The sequence below is a fragment of the Heterodontus francisci genome, chromosome 7 (genome assembly GCF_036365525.1).
Source record: "Heterodontus francisci isolate sHetFra1 chromosome 7, sHetFra1.hap1, whole genome shotgun sequence".
Classification (NCBI taxonomy): domain Eukaryota; kingdom Metazoa; phylum Chordata; class Chondrichthyes; order Heterodontiformes; family Heterodontidae; genus Heterodontus; species Heterodontus francisci.
The window spans coordinates 29119991-29134531 of NC_090377.1; the positions used below are offsets into that span (position 1 = coordinate 29119991).

General features: G+C 42.1%; 1 protein-coding gene and 1 long non-coding RNA gene across 10 annotated transcripts in view; one reads left to right on the forward strand and one right to left on the reverse strand.

Moving 5' to 3' along the window:
• The window catches only part of LOC137371912 (uncharacterized), a 54152-nt gene extending 43585 nt beyond the window's left edge, over nucleotides 1-10567 (forward strand). For both annotated transcript variants that reach the window (XR_010975301.1, XR_010975302.1), the window contains one exon: nucleotides 5474-10567. This is a non-coding gene — a long non-coding RNA (uncharacterized lncRNA). The remainder of the gene's footprint in view (nucleotides 1-5473) is intronic.
• The window catches only part of lypd6 (LY6/PLAUR domain containing 6), a 253340-nt gene that overhangs the window by 100464 nt on the left and 138335 nt on the right, over nucleotides 1-14541 (reverse strand). For 6 of the 8 annotated variants that reach the window (XM_068034946.1, XM_068034944.1, XM_068034945.1 and 3 more), the window contains one exon: nucleotides 5454-5576. The exons of the other annotated variants lie outside the window; for them this stretch is intronic. The gene's annotated coding sequence lies outside the window, so the exon portion shown is untranslated. The remainder of the gene's footprint in view (nucleotides 1-5453; nucleotides 5577-14541) is intronic. 8 annotated transcript variants of the gene reach the window in all.

The window sequence follows — 14541 nt, forward strand, 5'->3', positions numbered from 1 at the left end:
AGTTAGAGTGCATAGAAAAAAGTGGTATACACAGTGTGGCATTTGGTGATTCAGCTGGCCTGAATTTGGTGGTCCTGAGCCTTTTAAAGAGGTAGATGCCTAATTCGGTGGGTCTCTTGGGGATAGCAATGCAGATGATTTCCTCCAACAGGGTTTCTCACTGGAGCCAGAATATGCAAAGGTGGTCAGTCAACTGGCAGGATTTGAAAGCTTTCATGCTGGAATAGAGAGAGAGCGCAACAGAGAGAGAGAGATACCCCCACTTGGGTCTGCATGTGCCAGAATACAGTTGCTTCTCCTCGCTTGCTGCAGGAAGACACAAGCTTAAAATCACAGATGGGGAGGGGCTTGTCACATGACAGTCATTCAAACATTGCAGTTAGCAGTATTCCTCTCTTGTTAAAAAGAACAGGTAGTTCCTTAAAACTTCCTGGGTCTTGGTTCTTGCTGGGGAATGAGCAGACATTTTGTCTCCCTCCTCACAAGCAATGCCGTGTAGGATAGAGTGACTGGAATTTTACACCCCTCCCAAAGAGCAGGATGGTGGGGGGGGAGGCGGGGAGGGGCATAAAATGGAGCGGGAGGCACGGAGGGCTCTTCCCGACTCGCTCCTGCCTCCACCGTCATTTTACGCAGGTGGCGGTGATAAACGTCCTGCTCACCCCAGGCCAATCAAGGCCCTTAAGTGGCCAGTTAACAGCCACTTAAGGGCCTCCACTCACCACCATGGGGATTTTACCCTTGGCCGGCAGGCAGCCGAGACCCGAGAAAAGCCGCCTGTTAAAAATAGGCGGCTTTCTGATGGCCGGCGGGGGGGGTGCCCTCCTGATCAGGCACCCTGTGCCAACTGCCCTCAACCCCAAACACGCCGCCCCGTTCCCCCGAATCAACCACCCTTGCCTCGCCAGAGCCTGACCGATTGCCCCCAGCAAGGCCCCAAAAACTTATCGATTTTCCGGCACTCCCCGACATCTTCTGTCCTCAGCTGGGTTGCAGTCCCAGCAGTGGCCACCGCTCCTGGTGGTACAGCTGGGACAGAGAGCTGCCGGCCCGCTGATTGGTTGGCAGCTCTATTAGGCAGGACTTCCTGCCTCAATGAGGTGGAAGCCCTGCCTCAGACCAATTAAGGGCCTGGGAACCGCAAAATGCAGTCTGGATCCCTAGGCCAGGGGGAGGCGGGATCGCTACCGACCTTTCAGTCGTTGAAGGCTCCCGTCCGCCGAGGGTAAAATTTCGGCCAGTGTTGCAGATTCAGTAGCTGTCTTAAGCTCCTAGCAATGTCATCCTTTTAGCTGGTCTTTTTAAAATGTCATTTAAACAAAAGATACATTCAGATCTCCAGTCAGTGGATTCAGGAAAATCATCATTCAACAAAGTACATTAACGTAACAAAACATTAAACCGAGGCCCCATCTGCCTGCTCGTGTGGATGTAAAAGATCCCACGGCACTGTTTTGAAGAAGAGCTGAGGAGTTATCCACAATGTCCTGGCCAATATTTTTATCACTCAATCAACAGCACCAAAACAGATCATTATCATCAACAACAACAACTTACATTTATAAAGCGCTTTTATTGTAAAAAGATGTCCAAGGCTCTTCACAGGAGCTTTATAAAAACAAGTATGGTGCTGAGCCACAAAAGGAAATATTAGATCAGATGACCAAACGCTTGATCAAAGAGGTAGGTTTTGAGGAGCGTCTCAAAAGGAGGAAAGCGAGGTGGAGAGGTGTAGGGAGGGTATTCCAGAGCTTGAGGCCTAGGCAACTGAAGGTGTAGCCACTAATGGTGGAGCGATTAAAATCAGGAATGCACAAGAGGCCAGAATTAGAAGGATACAGATATCTTGGAGGGTTGTGAGGCTGGTGGAGATTACAGAGATAGGGAGGAGTGAGCCATGGAGGAATTTGAAAACAAGGAAGAGAATTTTAAAACCAAGACATTGCTTGATCGGGTAGGTCAGCAAGCCCAGGGGATAGGGGAATGGGACTTGGTGCAGAGTTTTGGATCACCTCAAATTTACAGAGAGTAGAATGTGGGAGACCAGCCAGGAGTGCGTTGGAATAGTCAAGTCTAGAGGTAACAAAAGAATGAATGAGGGTTTCAACAACAGAAGAGCGGAGACATTGCTGATTGTGCGACTTTGTCGTGTGAAAATTGGCTGCCGCATTTCCTATATTACGACAGTGATTGCACTTCAATAGTACTTCATTGGCTGTAAACTGCTTTGAAACGTCTGGAGATTGTGAAAAGTGCTAGATAAATGCAGGTCTTTTTCTTTAAAAATGGCAAAAAAGCTCGTTGCCATAGTAAATTACCACATCTGCACGCAGTGGATGCATGATTAGCAGTGCAATAAAGTGCTCACAAACAGAGCTGAAGGGTGTGCTGTAAAGAGACATGAGATTCTGCAATTTCCGCACGAGCAAAATTTGAATGGAGGTTTGAAAATGGCGTGTTGCTGCACATCTCAGGAAATGAGCCAAACCAAAATTGCCTTGATACAGTGACAACACCCTCTGACAAAACTTTTCAGCTGATCAATGTGATGTGTTTCTAAGTCATTCGCCCCTTTCTTCTTCCATCTGAATGTTATCACTTAACATTTAGCTTGCTGCAACTCCATCTGAATACACAATAGAAACCCATGCAAATTACAGGTACATTTTTGGATCTTTTACTATTCCTGCACTTCACTGCAGCTCAGCCTTGTAGCCGGATGGGTAACAGCTAAAATTGTGCAAAACATGAAGGGAAAAGTTGCCAGCTTTACAGAAGAAGGACTGTAAAACAGCTGCAGTAGCTGTTTTACGAACCCAGCCTGCTGTGATAAGATGTGCTCCGAATGAGACTGCTAGACAAGGACAGAAAACAAGATCAAGGCCAGCAGATGAATTTTGTTTTGCTTTTAACTAGCACTAAGCAAAACGGATGACTCCAAGTCAGGGGTGTACGTGACTAAGAACATTCTTGAGGCTGGGAACAACTGGATAAAAAAAGGGGAGTCTAGGAGCTTCCAAAGGAAGAAGACCTGCAGGATCATCACACAAAGGGAACCCTGAGTCCACTTCAGTGAAGAGAACCCATCAGAGGGAGACTGATCACCTCGCCTCGCAATGGGTAGTATTTAAGTCCAAGCCGTGGGCCTTGTGATTTATTGTAACAATTAACAAGTAGTTTAACAAGTGAAAAAACAGCAGATAAGCGATTTAAGTATCAATAAAAGTGTTTATACGAAGTATCTCATGCAGGTGTCTTTTGTCCGCCACGTCAGTTGATACCGTAGTTTGAGGGTCAACAGAGTCATTCCAGTTACAGAATCCTAGATCCACAATAAAAAAGTGGGCTTGTGGTTCTGTCCTTGGGATAAGAAGGCTGGACTTTGCTGTAGAAAGTAGGTGCTGATCCCCTCCAGCTTAAACTAAACAACCATTAGTAAAAGCAGCTCTCCCTACCAAACTTTGAGTTCAAGCAGTTTAAGACATAAGTGGACAAAAAGCAATCCATTAGTGGCAACAACAGGTACCCTTCTTAGACTTCCTCTCCAGGGGTTCTCATGTTACTTAGTTCCTAACTAAACCATTGTGAAAACTAGACATATTAGAGCTAAACTATCCTGAGAAGCAGAACCGTACATCTAAATCTCCACAAAGTCAAACATATATCCCTAAATCATCACAACAGCAAGATCCACACTAGCTAGAACATTCAAAAACCAGATTCACGGCAACTAAATACCAAAAGTCAGAATCAAGGCATCTAAAACAAAAGAGAATAAAAAACCTTGCATTTATAGAACGTCTTTTACCAACATCCCAAAGCACTGTATAGGCAATTAAATTCTTTTCAAGTGTAGTCACTGTTGTAATGTAGGAAACGCAGCAGGCAATTTGCACACAGCAAGCTCCCACAAAAACCACGTGACAATGAACAAATAATTTGTCTTCGTGGTGTTGGTTGAGGGATACATATTGGCCAGGACATCTGGGAGAACGCTCCTGCTTTTCTTTGAAATATGCCATTAGATCTCTAACATCCACCTGAGAGGACAGACGGGGCCTTTACACCTCATCCAAAAGATGGCACCAGCAACAGTGCAGCACTCCCTCGGTACGGGACTGGAGTGCCAGCCTAGATATTTAAGCTCAAATCTTTAAATTGGAACTTGAACTCACAACCTTCTGACTCAGAAGTAAGAAATCACTAAAAAAAAAACTATGCATTCGAGCAGTGAGGAAACTAAGATGGTGCACTCAGCAGCATGCTGTAAATCTCACAGCTGGAGTACTGTGTACAGTTTTGGTCACCACACTATAGGAAGGATGAGATTGCACTGGAGAGGGTGCAGAGTAGATTCACCAGGATGTTGCCTGGGCTGGAGCATTTCAGCTATGAGGAGAGATTGGATAGGCTAGGGTTGTTTTCCTTGGAACGAAGAAGGCTGAGGCGGGACCTGATTGAGGTATACAAAATTATGAGGGGCTTTGATAGGATAGATAGGAAGAAACTTTTTTCCCTTAGCAGAGGAGTCAATAACCATGGGGCATAGAATTAAGGTAAGGGGCAGGAGGGTTAGAGGGGATTTGAGGAAAAATGTTTTCACCCAGAGGGTGGTTGGAATCTGGAACACACTGCCTGAAGGGGTGGTAGAGGCAGGAACCCTCACAACATTTAAGAAGTATTTAGATGAGCACTTGAAACCCCATAGCATACAAGGCTACGGGCCAAATGCTGGAAAATGGGATTAGGATAGGTGCTTAATGGCCAGCACAGACACGATGGGCCGAAGGGCCTGTTTCGATGCGGTATAACTCTATGACTCACTTGCTTGTCCTACTTTGCGCTGCTGCATGCTGTACCATGACATTTTTTTTTAAAGCAGCAACTGCATCGGATATGTGCTGATACGAACTTTTGATTCTTTTTTAAAACTTAAATTCAACCCTGAGCAATGTTTCTAGAAGTGGAGGAATTATAAGCAGGCTGCACTAAACAGTCAATTATCATTTGAATCACAGATCAGTTAAAATTGTGGCAATGCAAATTTTCACAAAGTACAAGGTAAATTTAAGACAATACCACAGGATGCAATGAACCACAATAGTACAAAACACAGCAACCAAAACTTCTTCTATTGTACTAACAGAAACTTCCAAGCCCTCAAGTTCAGTTCGGAAAATAAGAAGCCATTAATCTCAGGCTCATGGATTTGAGAAACTAAACCTTTGCTCGCCAATTAAAAAGCAATTTTACTGCCTTCAATTTCTTCTAATCAATCAAAATTATTGGGATTATTGTGTTATATTATGAAGGCATAATTACAATTCATCATGTTTAAAAAAACTAGTACCACATAATGCTGTGACATCTCCACAATATTCAAGTATGACAATTAATGCATTTGCCAAACCAAACTCAAAGTAATGATGTATCCTGACTAAATTGTTACTAACCTCTGGATTTTATTTCATAGGAGATAGTTGCCTGCTCTTCACAGCCAGGAGGTAGAAATAAATCCTCTCCCATGAGAAGTGGTGTAAAAGCCTTGGGAGCCACTTAGGAGATGGCTACAGCTCCTGCATCGACAGAAGAGCAGAATAAAAAGAAGCCAGTTAGAAGCAGCATAGTTATTCTGATGGACCATAGATACTGTTTCAGTTCCAGAGCGGGACAGCGAGACAGAATTTTATCTCCTCTGGCTCATGAAGAGATAGTTGACGGCAAGAAATGCAACAGGAATTAATTACAGGTCGGATGGATTTCAGCCGTTGAGAGTGCATGGCTAGCTGATGCTCTGCAACATGTTGCATTTTACCAGCAAAAGCTGCGGAAATCACTCAGAGAATTCCATTCACAGAGCAGTACATGGAAGAAGATAACTAATGGAACTAATGGATGAGCTGGTAAAACTATCTCTTTGAGATAAAGGGATGAAAGTTGACAGTATTTATTTTACTAACTGGCCATGCCAAGCTCCAACAGCAGAGAGCAAGTCTATACAATCATGAGCTTTCTCAAAAGGGCTTTCATTTAGAAGAATTTCTGATTATCATTTCAACCCTCGAGCCTTCCTGCCTATTTCTCGTCTGCCTTGGGTGCTCAATGCCACATGGTGGACACTGATGTCGGTTTGCCAGGAGAACACAGCTGTATTACTTCCACCAAAACTGTTTAACAATCTTTAATATCCACGATTTTTATATCAATTTGCTGATGCCTATTGGTGGTGGTGGTGTTATCAATAACTATGAGCCACTAGGAAATTGACAATTGACTGATAGAACATTCCAAAAGCAAACCAGATGTTTTTTTTTTAATAACTGCTTTTTGAAGAAAATGACCATAAACAAAAGTTCCAACCTGATTGATATGTAAAAAAATGATTGCTTCATGAATTATGCCTGCACATATATAATTTTCAGATTTGCATCTCTTTTAAACAGCAAAACAAATTGGCTGCTGTATCAGTAGTGCCAAGCATGGACTTAACTGTACTGACAATGAAACAACATTGTGAAGATTCTCCTGTGCTGCCTTAGTAAGTGACTGGGTCAGTACCTCGCCAGGCTGCACATACAAACCAGAAAGATATGTTCAATTCCCTAGCCTGTGCTGAGAATTGGAATAGCAGCGACCACCACGGAAGTCGATGCTGGGACTACCGGACCTGGTCTTCCCAGGGGCCAGATAGGCCTACATCGGCCTTCCCACCCTTGTTGCCCTCGGAGGCCCTCCTGGGAACCAATGTATCTCCCGGGACCCCTCTCCACCGGACCGAATGCCCATTCTCCAACCCCCTCGCCGGGGCCTTCCAGACCTACCTCTTGTTCAGGGTTCCAGCACCGGTCCTGGATCTGAGGCCTCTGCAGTACCGGCTGTGGCCACTGCCCCCAGTGGCACTGCTGATGGTGTTGAGCTGCCAGCCCTATGATTAGCCAGCAGCTCTTGGGGTTGGGATCCCCGTCTCTATTAAGTGTTTAAAAGGAAGGGCTTCCTGCCTCCTCAAACTTTGACCCCAAAAGACCGGAGGATCGCTCTGGGGGTGAGAAAAAATGTAGAGGCTGGGCTCCCCCCATCTTTTTGGCCCGGTGCCGGGATCCCTGCCTCCTGCATAAAATCCAGCCCCCAGAGTGGACTCTGAACCTGGCAAAAGAGGGTCATCCCCACAATGTGCCAGATCTTACATGAAGGTTTAATTATGATCTTTTGTCTCACAGAAGCTCAATCCATCTTAGCTGCTATGTTTGGGCCCAAAGCTACAGCTGACACAAAAAGACTAAAAACCACCTGCAACCAGAACTTAAACAGCACATAAATAGGAAATAATAGGGAACAAATGCTCATGATCATCAGTAGAATGTAGAAAAACAAAATCATCCATATAAAATATTGAAGCAACTGCCACTGGTAAAAGATACAATCTAGAACTAGATACACTCAAAATCATTACAGAGATTAGAATTGAAGAGCAAGGGCAGTAGATGGATTGGCACAATGGCCTTTTCTCATCCTTTACTATTCTTACGTTCCAACTGAGGTCAGAGACGCGTTGTATACAATCTAACGAAGCCCCAGCATCAAACCATTCTGAACATCAATCTGGGAAGTATTGGCTTTAAACCGTGACACACCCAGAACTAGCGTCATACTTAGAGACCAAAAACTGTTAGCATCCCAGTACGATAACATAGATTCTATGCCATAGGGGGCTTGGCCAGGATGACTGTACCAAGAAAGAGACCATAAACCCCAGATCAGGGAGAAGGAGGAATAAATTCTATGCAAAACTCCATTTACTTTCCCGATATCCCATAAAGCCATGGCCAACTTTCCATTCCAATTCCTCAGTGACAATGTCATCCAAGCATTCCCCGTACCCTCAACGCAGATGTGCAAGATACCAATGGATGAAGTATTGTACAGATGCAATGTAAACTGGCTGAACCCAATATGCAAGAGAGAAATTACATTTATATAGCTCTTTTCCCTGGGAAACATCCCAAAGTGTCTATGTAGAATGAATTACATTGTGCAATTACTGTAGGCACACTACTGCTACCACCTGCAAACACATGTAAATATATTTTCTGGGATAGTTTCTAAAACAAAGATAGTTACAGTATCTGCTAACTTTGCTCCACAAGGAATAGTGACAAGTCTTGACCAGCACATTCAGAGCAAACGGTTTCCAGGTGAATGGAGTTTCAGAACATTCTCAATGCACAATAATAACTATTTGCAGATGGTGGAAATAATGCCATCGGGTTTGCAAAGTACAGAAAAGCACTTTGCCAATGTAGAACTTAACTGAGATTTATTGGTTATTGACGAAAGGTCAAATGTCATTTTATAATTTAACAATGCACACAAACTAAAAGTACAGGCACTGCATTATTTAATCCGACTGTGATTCTGCAATCAGTTCTTACCGAAATGGAGCAAATTCAAATGAAGATACAACTTTTGTCTTTGTCTCTTGCAGCAGCTGGCTGATGAATTAAGAAACTATTTGCTGAATGATAAATCCAATAATTAAAGCAAAATAAAATGTGAAACCACAGGCCTGACAAGCCACATAAAACAGATCTCAACCAGTCATTTTCACATAATAGCAGTTAATGGCACTGAGCTTAGTAAACTTTATATTCCATTGTTGTGCACTATATAATCAGTTATTAAATATAAATGGTTCTATTCTCATTTTATTATGAAATGAACATTCTTAGATGACTTAGGAATGGCATTCACCATGAAAGTTCCTTCACACTATGAGCCAAACTACATACCCTTACCATATCAACCAGTTATTTGGAAAATATTCCAACTTGTGCTGAGGTATCAAAGCCTCTCTTTACAAGCATCTTTACTCACTGTTTCTCAATAACAAAAAGTTTTGTTTCTTCTCAAAACTTCTTTCCATTGTTCGTATTGTTTTTCATATATGCCAAAGGTTAGTAAGATGTCAAAAGTATTTGCTACGCTCTGTCTGTGTTTTGCTGTTTGCTGGCAACAGTCAACGTTGCTTGCTGCCTCTGGGCTCCTCTCCTCAAGATCACCCCATAATGGCTGGAGTTCACTTGTGAACACAAGAGGGGTTTTCCGTATGCTTGAACATGTGGGCTCCACGCTGTCTCATGATTGGCACCCAGCAGCAGACTACCACAAAATGCAAACACTCTTCAAGCTATGCAAAAGAACTTTGAGCTCTTCAGCCCTTAATTTCAATCCACAAAAAGGAAGCGAGTGGCATCTGCAAGGGCCCATATTAAATTTTGTTGCATGAGTTAAGGGAATAAGTTCAGGTGCTGATACTACTTATTGATACTTTCCGATGTTTCGCCTATTCCCATGCATAACAAACTAACCATTTCCCAGGATGTTGTTTGGGCTCTTGACTCTGGTGTGAACTCTGTAGGGCAGCCTCTCAGAAAGTCATGAACCCTGATGGTGTTGAACCCAAACCTGAAAAGTTAGCATCTACTCCCATCATATATCCAAGCTCACCCACAGTCAGCCAATCTACTTGAAGACATCCCTAAAGGTCAAGTAACCTCCCAAATCATTTGGACATAAATGGTTATGAATGTACTAGTTTTCATTCTGGTTCTAGTTTTGACATAACTCGTCTTTCCTGTATATTATCTGGGGAGTGCAATGGATCTTTTTAATCAAATTATTCGAAGATACAGTTGCCAAATTTTTTAGCTGTTAATTAGGCTCATTTTTGGAGATGATTATTTTCGACATGTAATTCTGAGCAGGGCAAGTGATATTTATGCTACTTGTACATTGTTAACTCAACACTAGATGGCCCCCTGATGGGAGTAAGCACACTGTAGCAATAACACTCTATGGTCTGTCTTGTATTGCTTTTGTTATTCTTTAAGAGGATCTGGAAATAACACTGGTTGGTTGTCATTTCCACCAATACAAGTTTATTTGGCTGGAAAGACATTTGCACATTAACAGACAGTGTTTGGAAGAACAAAGCAGCCATTCCCTGACACATTCAACCCACAATGGACCCTTGGCTGGAAAGACATTTGTACATTAACAGACAGTACTTGGAAAAGGACAAAGGACCATTCCCTGACACATTCAACCCACAATGGACTTTTGATCATCAGACATTGAAGGTGGGGGAGCTCGCATTCCAGGTTGACTGCTAAGATGGTTGAATACACAAACAGATATGGTCAAACCAGCTGGTCACATAACTAACCTACTGGGCAACCTGAATTTTTTGAATTTGTACAAACAGTTTGGGCAGAAAGCAGAATGCTCCTGGACTGAGAAGATCTCTCCTGGCTGGCTTACCAAAGCCTCTCCTGCCTGCCTGCTCCCATCTCTTTCTCACAAGACTCTGAATCCACTGAAGACACATGAACTCCAAGAGAGAAAAGTCTCTGACAGAGAACAAGATTTAAGAAGAATACTGGGCCCCAACGAAAAGCAAGATCTACCTACAATCAAGGACTCTTCTGTGAGCTTGAAGAACCGTAACAAAAACTCCTCAGATATTGCCTCAAACCTTTTCACTCTATTTTTCTTCTGCTCTTTTCTGTCTCCATTTGCAAGTGTGTATTACGTGTGCTTGCTAGCGTGGGCACGTCATGTACCTGTAGGCGTTAACTGAATTAGAGTTTAAGTTCAAATTTAATAAATTTCAACTTTTCTTCTTTAAACCCAAGAAAGCCTGTTTGTGCTGGTTTCTTTGCCTTACAATTAGAAAGTGGTGAACACGGATTCACCAAGGGGGGAGCTAAAACACGGTGTGTTTAAAATTAAACCCTGTTATAGTAAGACCAGGTGAAGGCTGAGAAGGACCCCTAGACCTTTCTCACCTGGCCGTAACAGCAAGTTATAGTTTGGAATCTTTTGAACTTTGAAACTAGCCACATGAGCCACGATATTGTACAATATCCAGTATTGTACATTCCTACATCCTTATGTCAGTGCAGAAAGGTTTATTCAAATTTCAAGAAGCACTCACTTCCTTTTCTCAAATATCAATTGGAATGATTTTCAGTTATGTTCCTAGTGATGAATATGAAACAGAATTAGAGGTCTGAGTGGCTTAGGACTACATCCTTTCATCTCTGGACTCTGCGAATGAATACGACTCAGACACTCAGTCTCATTCCTCAGCTGCAAAGGTGCTACATAATGAGTTCAGACAGGCCAAATCTAATTCCTCGCTGGCTTGGATTCCCAGCTTAAAAATGACTATAGTTCAGTGCCTTCAACCTCAGATGTTTATTCTGGTCCAAGTAATACCTGACCTAAAAATTAAAAGCAAAGTTTCGAAAACTATTTTAATCCTGCACAATGAATACAGGTTTGCAAAGCATTAGGGAAAAGGCATCACGGTCAGTCAAAGAGATATTGAAATTGGCAAAGGTTTTTATAAATATATGAAGAGAAAGTGAGTGGGAAAGGAGAACTTAGGCCCATTAAAGACTGTTGCAGGAAAAATCAATGGATAATAAGGAAAGGTAGACTTATTAAATGGAGGAAGAGGACATAGCACCAGGGTGTGAGGGAACCTAAAAATAAGTCAAGGAGAGGAGATTAGTGGATTGAATATAAGTTTTAAAAATTGGTAATGGTGAAAATAATGGCAATTAAGATAGCCAAATCTCCAGAAATTGATGGTTTCCACTCCAGGGTATTAAAAGAAGTAAATGAGGAAATTGCAGAAAGTGCTATTAAGGTACCATTTATACTATAGATTTAGATTTACACAATTTGTCATGATTGTCCTTCACTTTTGGTATTGCTGCCACATCAGTGTGCTTGGAAATGAGCTTTTCTTTTTAAACGGTTTTGAACAGAGGGGATGGAAGAAGATAAGGAAACGGCAAATATAGATAGAGGGGATTTTAGAATGGATGGATATAGAAGCAGAGAAGCATAAGATGAGTTAAATAGCAGTCAAAGAGGAAAGAGAAAAAAAGGGAGAGTAACAGTAGCAGGAAGGCATCAGAGTCTGGTAAGAGAAACTTTCCTCCTAACAGTGACACATGAGATGCATTGAACATGTGTGACTACGTTATAAAATTTTAAAATTGTGTGTTTACGTTGTGCATGTCACTTTTCATGTCACATTTTATTAGACAGCCTTCCAGTGCTCATTGATTGCTGGCAGCTCGCCAACCAACCTGACCATGCACATGGTTTGGACCTTTCGGGTGGACATTGTGATCACTCTGCCCACCGTCTTCTGATGTGTTGTATGAAAATTGGTCCCTGTATTTCTTTGCGAAAGGCGGTATCTGCAAAATGGATTATGGACCATGATTCTTCTGGCAGCAGGCAGTTTAGTTCTGCATCATCTGCTATAAGACACGTCAACTGTAACACAGCGATTGAATGAAAGTCGACCACATTTTGGGCTGGATTTTGTGCTGGAGGCAGGACTCCTGGCGCCATGCTGAAAAGGCGGGGGAAACCCTGTCTCTGCCTTTTTGTGCCCTTTAGCTTTCGAAATCTTTAGCTTGCAGCCAGAATTTCCTAGTGACAATGGCCCTTTAAACAGCATGGCTCTGTAAAAGAAAGCATTTGCCCATCCAGGAAAGCCCAGCTACTCTAGTCCCTAATGCAAAGGAAGTTTAAACAGATTATTGAATTAGTCTGTGTATTTTCTTTCTAATTAATCTGATCTTCTGAAATAGCTCCTGCCAGACCCTTCCTTGGTTAAATAGTACTACCATCCTCAACAGGATGGAGCAATGTAATCTTGGTAAAGTTGGCATCGTATGAGGGCAACGAGCATATCTCACTACACAACAGGTCAAATGATTGAGCTTTTTGCTTTCCTAGTCACAAGCTTTGCTCACAAATCGTTGTAACTGTCTGAACTAATGCTGGATTGTTGCAGCTCACACAAAAGCCTTTGGGAAATTTTACAGTGAGGTAAGAATAGGTGACATACCTGACTGCCATTTTTTCCATTCTTATCTGATTCCGCCACAGTTCTTTTTTAAGTAGCTGCGTGTGTTCAGCATTTAAGAATAAGTAAATATAATTTACTTCATTCCATATAGAAATACAATTTTGCTTAAATAGTATTAAAGTAATTAGAAAACTACTTTATAATATGATGCATGCATATACAAAAAAATATATATAACAGGAGCATACATTTCAGTGTTGTATTACAGGAGCTAGCACAGCTGCCTTAAATAGAGCCACACACAATGCAGAGCACACTCAAAACACTAAATGCATTCAGTCATCAATAGGTATAGTGTCAGCAGTGAATGAATGAAGAGCTGCTGGAAATTCCAATGAGGAAAATCAGATCTGTGACACGGGGTATTGGAAATTTCATAGACAAACCTGTGGGTTTGGACAAAACGGACCTCTCAGTGAAGGATGAAGGTCACATAATAAGGACAATACAACTACCAGAATTTATATAGCGCCTTTCATGTAGACATAAAGCCCCAAGGTGCTTCAGAAGGAGGAAGCAAATCTTAACTGTGCCACAGACATTAGACAGCTATGAAATTCCTGACACAAGTGGTCTATTTTAAATAAATTATGGGATTTATAGACTCAAGGCATTTATAAAGCTTCAATTTTAAAAATATTTTACTTACAAACTTGTCACTGAACTAGTAATCCAGAGACTCAGGCTAATGCCCTGGGGGCATGGGTTCAAAAACACACCATGGCAGCTGGTGGAATTTAAATTCAATTAATTAATAACTTTAATTAATTCATAAATATTTGGAATTGAAAACTAGTCATCAGTAATGGTGCCAAGAAACTACCAGATTCTCATTAAAACCCATCTGGTTCACTAATGTCCTTTAGGGATGGAAATCTGCTGTCCTTACTTCGTCTGACCTTCATGTGACTCTAGACCCACATCAATGTGGTTGATGCTTATCTGCCCTCTGAAATGGCCTAGCAAACCATCCAGTTGCCAAGAGCGATTCGGGAAGGCAACAAATGCTGGCCTTGCCAGTGACGGCCACATCCCATGGAAAAAAAAATCCATTGCACCAATGACTACACTTCAAAAGATATTTCACTGACTGTAGAATGTTTTGGAATATCCTGAAAGGTCATATTCATTTTTTTGAACTAAAACACATTTTTTCATTATTTTCATCAGAAAGGAGAGCCCAGATTTTAGCCTAAGCGACGCAGCAGGAATGAGGTGGGTTCAGGCTGGACATTGGTTTCATAGCATGCCCAATTTTGCACTCAATTAACTTCAATGGGGTAGAAAATGGGCTTCTGACCCTAACCCACACCTCAAACTGGGTGGCTTAGGTTAAAATCGAATGAAAATAACATGCGGATGTTGGATTACGAGAACTAGATCACTGCTACCCTAACAGTTTGAAGGAAAGATAAAGATTCTTTGGTGACATAATTCACCACCTACATTTTGTCATGCTAGACCCCCATGTGACAAGAATGAGGCACATGAATTTTGTCATGAAGATTGATTTTAAAATGTTGCCGGAGCGACAAAACGACTTGTTGAACAGAACAGCTGTGGCTGGCAAATACGTTTGCATATTA